Source organism: Silene latifolia, chromosome X, assembly GCF_048544455.1.
Source record: "Silene latifolia isolate original U9 population chromosome X, ASM4854445v1, whole genome shotgun sequence".
NCBI lineage: Eukaryota > Viridiplantae > Streptophyta > Magnoliopsida > Caryophyllales > Caryophyllaceae > Silene > Silene latifolia.
The window spans coordinates 246,172,096-246,179,047 of record NC_133537.1 but is presented as its reverse complement, the minus strand read 5'-3'; the positions used below and the strand labels follow the sequence as shown (position 1 = coordinate 246,179,047).

The window sequence follows — 6,952 nt, the reverse complement described above, 5'->3', positions numbered from 1 at the left end:
TTGACTAATGCGTCGAGGGTGAAGTGTCGAGATATAACACTATTTGTTGTAGTGAATTTCTTAGCCACACTATTAAGTATAATTTTGCCAACCTTCCTTTTTCTCTCACTGGAATTTGATAGATGTAGTTATCATTATTCATGAAATAGTAGATACTTATGTTGGTTTCACCAAAGTGATATACTTTCACAAGAATCTGCAATGAACAATGACATTATGGATTATTAAAGTTCATGTTTTAAACTAGAAAGGACCCTTGAGTTGGTAACATAATCATTCACATACACTGTTAAGATGTTTGATTTATTATAAAGTAAGACACCTTTAGACTGTATTCGAATTGAGGGATTTGGAGGAAAAGAGAGGAATTTAAAATCCTTTGTTTGGATAGAAAATAATGCTAAAGAAAAATGGAAGGGGAGGGATTTGGAGGGATCCATTTTTTTGTCCTCCAAGGCAAGTAAAAATCTCTTCAACATAGGAAATATTTGGAGGAGAAATGTATCCAAACAACCACTTTCCATTCTCCCTCCCCTTCTCCCCCTTCTTTTCCTTTCTCTCTATCCCCATCCTGCTCCCTTTCCCTCCTATTTTGCTATCCAAACACACCCTTGGGGTATATTTGGATAGCAAAAATAGCGAGAAAGAAAGGGGGGGGGGATAAGAGAGGAGAAATGGAGAAGTGAAGTTTTCCCTCCAAATCATATGAAATGGAGAGATAAATTCAGCAAGTCGGAAAAGCTAAGTTAAACCCTTGCAATTATAATGGCTTTAACTCCCATCACTATATGGAAGCGGAAGGCCATAATCAACTTATCAGGAGCAACCTGCAGAAGTTGGAGAGATAAGCAGCAATAGAACATGATATATTACATTTAACTTGAAATACATTTATAAACAACTACTTGTTGACCAATTTTCTTGACTAGATTTGAAGCCTTCTTGATCGAGAAGTTAATTGAGTAACTCATCTAGTATCCAATTCATTTGATCACTCTCCATGTCAATAGAGCTTATATCATTATAATAAATTTTGAGGATAAATTTGGTAACAATAAGAATAGCATCATAAATTAAATGGAATAAGTCCATTTAACAATGAAAATAAGACCTAAAAGTGATCACCTGAGCTTTAAGAGCTACTGCAGTTTCTATTCCAACACCAATTGTTTCTTGAACAATCTGCATCACATAAACGAGTTACTGAGAAAGCACACAAAAACTTTTATGAGACTATTTTACAAGTGTGGCCACCACATTAACCGTATAATTAGATGAAAAATACAAGTATTTGACTTGGTTTTGCATGTGAGACCGTCTCATAATGGACGCATGAAGTACATCATATAGCAGTACATACTACGGAAAGATGAACAATGTACTCGAATTAGACACACGAACTCCCCAAGTAGTATTGAAGAGTGTATAAAGAAAGCAACCACAAAATGGAAATCATCATACAACTGAACATGATTCATGCATGTGATAGTAATGGTCACAAGATGAAAACTGGTCATATTTGCCTCTCAATTTACCTTTTAGTTTTGATACAACCTAGAACATGATACAAACTAATAGTTACAGTTAGAGCTCATTTGTGATACAATCCAGAAAATGAAAACGCTTCCAAATAAAACAAGGTTTGGTGCTCTATAAACTAATTAAATATATATATTAAATAATGAATAGAACTTACCATGGATATTATCTCAATATTAATAGCAAAAACGCTCATACATGATGGAAAATAAAGATAGGCGCCATGAAACCTTATGAATAAACCGGTTGACCGAAGAGGATTAGCTTATCTTACAAATTAATTTTGTAAACAATAGATCTAGAGTAAATCTACAAAATAGGGACATAGAGCATCAAATTTGAGTACAGTGCCATCAAATCAAATAATAAAACAATTAAAGAAATAGTAGTCTGAGAGATGGACAGCGTTACCAAACAAATTGAGAGAATCTTTCATGTAGAAAGAGAAGCTTCATTGTTGATTGTAGAAGAGAAGGAAGCATTAGGATGAGAGGCGGAGATCTTACATATGAGATAGGGTTTTGGGTAGTAGGGAGTAGTTCATTTGGGAAGGAGAGGAGTTGAGTTGGTAGGAACGAATTGATTAAAACGAGGTCGTTTGTGTGCCGCTTAATTTTTTAATGTGTTTTTTCTATTCGCGGAGTATTAATCAGGCGACGCTTGTGTTAAGCGTCAATCACTAAGTGTCATTAAGTGACGGGATTTGTAGTAGTGAATGAGTGGGAAGAATGCTATTTGGGTTATTGTAGACCAATTCACAAAAGTTGCTCATTTTTTACCTATTAGAGAAAGTTGGAGACTCGAATAATTAGCCAATGTCTATCACAAGGAAGTTATCCGACTTCATGGTGTACCTCTAGAAATTATTTCTGACCGTGTGCCTCGATTTATGTCAAACCTTTGGGGAAAACTACAAAAACTTCTAGGTAGTCAATTATTAATGAGCACCGCATTTCACCTTGCTATTGAGAGGACAATATAAACCTTGGAAGATATGTTACGAGCATGTACCTTGGAATTTCATACTACATGGGAGAAGAGCATACCCTTAATTGAATTCTCGTATAATAGTCGTTATCATTCCATCATTGGAAGAGCACCCAATTTGGCAAATACCACGGACTATTTACCACCCGCCTAGTTATCCCCGAGGTCTACCACCTATCATCAAGACCTTCGGAAACCCGGATGCGATCCACCTAACACGTATGACACTGATCAGGCCCCCACCTAAAGTATGGCCACACTCCCGCCTACTCTCGAGTCTAAGGATAAGTCCACCAAAGACCCTTCGTACGCACGGACGGTTTTATTCGGTTAAGCTAATTATTATTCTTCCATGTCATTACGTACACAATAGTAACAACATGCTTTCCCGCTCAATGAGGTTTCCAATTCGGCCCTAAAAATGCCCAATAAAATATGAAATATTTTAAAATTCATTTTTAAAACATTATGCGTTAAAAACTCCAAATTTCTTAAATTTCATTTCCTTTATAAAGTTTATCCGAACCACATAGCACATATTCAAGCAATAGTCTCTTTATTTGGTTTGTCCGTATTTGTAAGCCGGGATTTAGCTGTCAAACTTAGTTAATAATGCAAGTGAATAACTAGATTATCAAACCAAGTTTAATCAATTTAACTAGCAACGGTCTTAGACCCTTGGTAGCTAATTAATTATAAGAATCGTTTCCTAGTTATATAGAACTAGTAGAAAAAACCCCTACGGTGGCGGTCAAAAATGACTTTTTATGGCGGTTTTTAAAGGTTTTCGGTCCGTCGTTTATCACGAGGTCGTATATACTTTTGCGGCGGTTGTACAACCGCCACTTTAGCTCGCCTACGGTGGCGGTTATTAAACAAAACCGCCATTATAGACTTATATAAAACGGCGGTTTTTAGACAAGAACCGCCACTGTAACTTATCTATAGTGGCGGTTTCATACTTAAGAACCACCACCATAGATAGATATCTTTTTAAAAAAAAAGTTATTTGCTACCAAAATTTCGGCAGCAATGTCGACATTGATTTGATAAGCCAAGTAGCGAAATAAACAAACAATACATACAAAAGAATGCCAACCAACGAACTTGCATATCATCCGACAGAACAATAATGTCGATGTTCAAAATTATACATCCAAGTGTATAAATAATCACATACACGTCTGAGTTAATAAAATAATCAACATTTCATGTTCTCTCCACACCTCTTTAACATCTTTCATCTCCTCGAATCTGCAATAATAATTAAGCAAACCAATAGTTATAAAAACAACCTAAACATTATTAAAATCAACATAAGACATTATAGAACACTCCCGAACAAAAGCTTTTGCATGAGTGAGACAAAATCGGCACAAGTAATAACTAATACGACCTAGAGACCAATTTATTCAAATTTCAACTTCATATTCGTTATTAGCGAGGATAAGCCGTGACATGACAAGTGTGATCGCAATTAAGCCTAACACGACTAGAGGTAAAATCCTTTTTTTTTAATGATGAATTGATTGATATGAAGATAGCTTGTTTATATAACATGAACAAATCTTTAGCCTATACTCCTGGATGACTGTTGTCTACCAATTGGTTCATCAAGACTTGAGAGGAAGCGCATATATATCAAGTATAATTATAATTATATCTCTCGGAGATCATTGACAGCAAAGGAAAATTGAAAAAACAAGAATCAAAGTCATAAGGATCTAGAAGATTAACACAATTTGGGAAGTAGTGCCGAACCTTTGATATTCCATTTCGCGAGCATAGAAAATAGATATGCCGGACCATCCATTTATGTACAAGCTGTGGCAAAACAAGTGAACCTATGAACGGATGGTATATATACAAAATTATAAAAAAAATCAAAATATTGGTTGAAGTTAAAATGACACATCTTATAAATGAATTTTATACACTAGGGGATGCGAATCATTTAAACTAGCATGAGTTGTTACTCTACGAACTGGCTTGCATAGAAACTGTGAAATGATAAACTAAAATCTGAAATGAAGACAAAAACAAGCAAAGGAAATAGAATGTAGAAAAAACTTACAGCATCAAGCCATTATAGTTTGCGAGCTCAATTAGCTGCCTTTGACGGGTTTGATTACTCTACAGACAGATGTTGTTCAAATTTCCTATAATAGAGCAACATATAAGTAGATAAACACAATAAAACCAATACACATAAAAATACTCGATGGAACAAAAATAAATTCAAGACAACCATTAATAAAATGCAGCAATCCATAGAATCAAAAATACATAGCATCACTATAAACTTAGTAGATATCGATTACCTATGCTACCAACATCAAGTCGGATGAGCAAGACATGCGGAAGATGGGAGAAATACAGCCTGCTCCGCTTTCTGAAACTCAAGGTGACCTGAGTCACTGAGTGGATGAGAAAGAAAAATTTCCAGGCATCCTTCATTCCAGACAGAGAAAGCAGAGGGTCTTGTTTGGGCAGGTGTAGTCTAGACCTGCAGAACAATCACTTAAAATTGCTAATAGCCCAATACAACGAATATAATAGGGAGTCGGGGTCAGTATCAAAACTCAAGAGAATAGATCCTTGTGCAACGAGGTAGTGATGGGTGCCTGAATTGATTCTAAATGAGCACAAAAACTTACATGAGACTATCAGGTATTTAGTGTGGAATCCAAAAGAATATGGAGTTAGTCTCAAGTATGAAACCGTTCCATAGAAGACTAACTGCTGATGGAGATACAGGGTGTTGAGGCTTCAACCACATGTTGGTAGGAGGTTTCTCCACATAACCCTTACTCCCTTAAGATATCAAAGGCGAATATTAGCTATCCTCTAAACTCATCATGTCGGAAACTCACAGGGGTCACTATTAAGCATCCATATAGTGTTACACAATCTGAACTCATGCAAAAGTATCGATAAAGATACATTGCAACAGAATAAAATCGGACCCGACATAGTTTTCCAGTAAATTAGCATGTGTATAAACTTCTTACATCTTGGGAAATATGGTACAAAGTATGGCTAAAAATGCGGCGACTCCATTTTTCGACAACCTACGCTCACAGCAAAAGTTGTCTAAAACAAAATCAGAGGATTTAATACGAGTTTAGAACCCTTTAGGATAGCAAGGTCTAGAGTAACAGACTAACAAGGTATAGTCGAGAAACTTTGACAAATGTTCAGCTTGGAAAGGAAAGGAATCCTCACTAAACAGATGATATAAACAGCTAATCCAATACCCAAAGACAAATCCTTTCCGTTTTTATGACTAGTTTTACGCTGAGATTTTAGGCTAATAATCGAGCATATACACAAACTACCACTAATTATCATAGTAGGGTGCCAAAACACTCAATCCTGGTACAATAGTTAACAAAATGAATAAGGTAGGATAGAGCAAATAATTGGTACAATATTAAACATAATGACACAATGAGAAATTGATTATAATTGGAACAAATAAAGCAATAAAACGAAGAGCAGTCGATTTGAATCGGAACCAAAGTAAAGCGATGAACCAAATAAAGCAATGAAACAATGAAAAATAATGGAGAGGAGGGTAGATAGAAAACGAACCTTAGCAGGTATGCTTTGGTGAAAAAGGCGAAGGTTTTTCCACCATTAGATTAGGGATGAATCGTTAGATTTCCACAATTTGACTGCAAAAATAAAGAACCCTAAAAATGAGATTATCAAATCTATGAACCCAAAATCAAATTAAGCAAAAATATAACAGATTGAAGTGATGAGATCAAAAATAACGTTTTTTGGTTGAGGAACTGGAGGTGTACTGGTGGCGTTGGCGTTGGAGGGACTGGTGGCGTGGGATGGATTGGTGACCGACGGATATGGAAGCATCGATTGGGATTAAGAATGGGAATGATAGGGATATTAAGGTAATTTATGTGAGATTTAGAAGAGGCCGTGTTTGTAAAGAGTGGGTGATATTTTTAGTGTCGGTTTTAAGACTCTGACGACGCTACCCTAACACATCGGTTATAAATAAAACCGTCATAAAAGCTTTATAATGGCGGTTTAAAAATCAAACCGTCACAAATACATTCTTTTATCGCGTCGGTTCTTACATAAAATCGCCACGAATAATTTTTTAACTACTTTTCGCATCGTTTCTAATAAAACCGCCACAATAGCACCGACGGGATAGGGGTTTTTTCTACTAGTGTAGGCGAAAATGTAGTAGCTTGGTGTGTTAGGATGATGCCAGTGACCTAGTTCAAATGGGACCAACTACAATTGAAGAGCAGATTGACTAGATAAAGATAATCAGAGAAAAGCTACAAGTAGCCCGGGACCGACAAAAAACTTATGCAGATCCTCAACGTAGATCAATTGAGTTTAAAGTTGGGGATACGGTTTTTTTGAAAGTCTGACCGATGAAAGGAGTCAG

At 36.0% G+C, this 6,952-nt stretch overlaps 1 long non-coding RNA gene across 1 annotated transcript; it reads right to left on the bottom strand.

Annotated features, from left to right (window-relative positions):
• Positions 1-3,603: 3,603 nt before the first annotated feature.
• On the bottom strand, positions 3,604-6,457 carry LOC141621758 (uncharacterized). Its single transcript, XR_012532647.1, has 6 exons — positions 6,307-6,457; positions 6,121-6,203; positions 4,848-5,032; positions 4,601-4,685; positions 4,288-4,350; positions 3,604-3,780 (listed from the first exon to the last, which is right to left on the bottom strand). It is a non-coding gene; the product is annotated as an uncharacterized LOC141621758 (long non-coding RNA).
• Between the last annotated feature and the right edge of the window lie 495 nt (positions 6,458-6,952).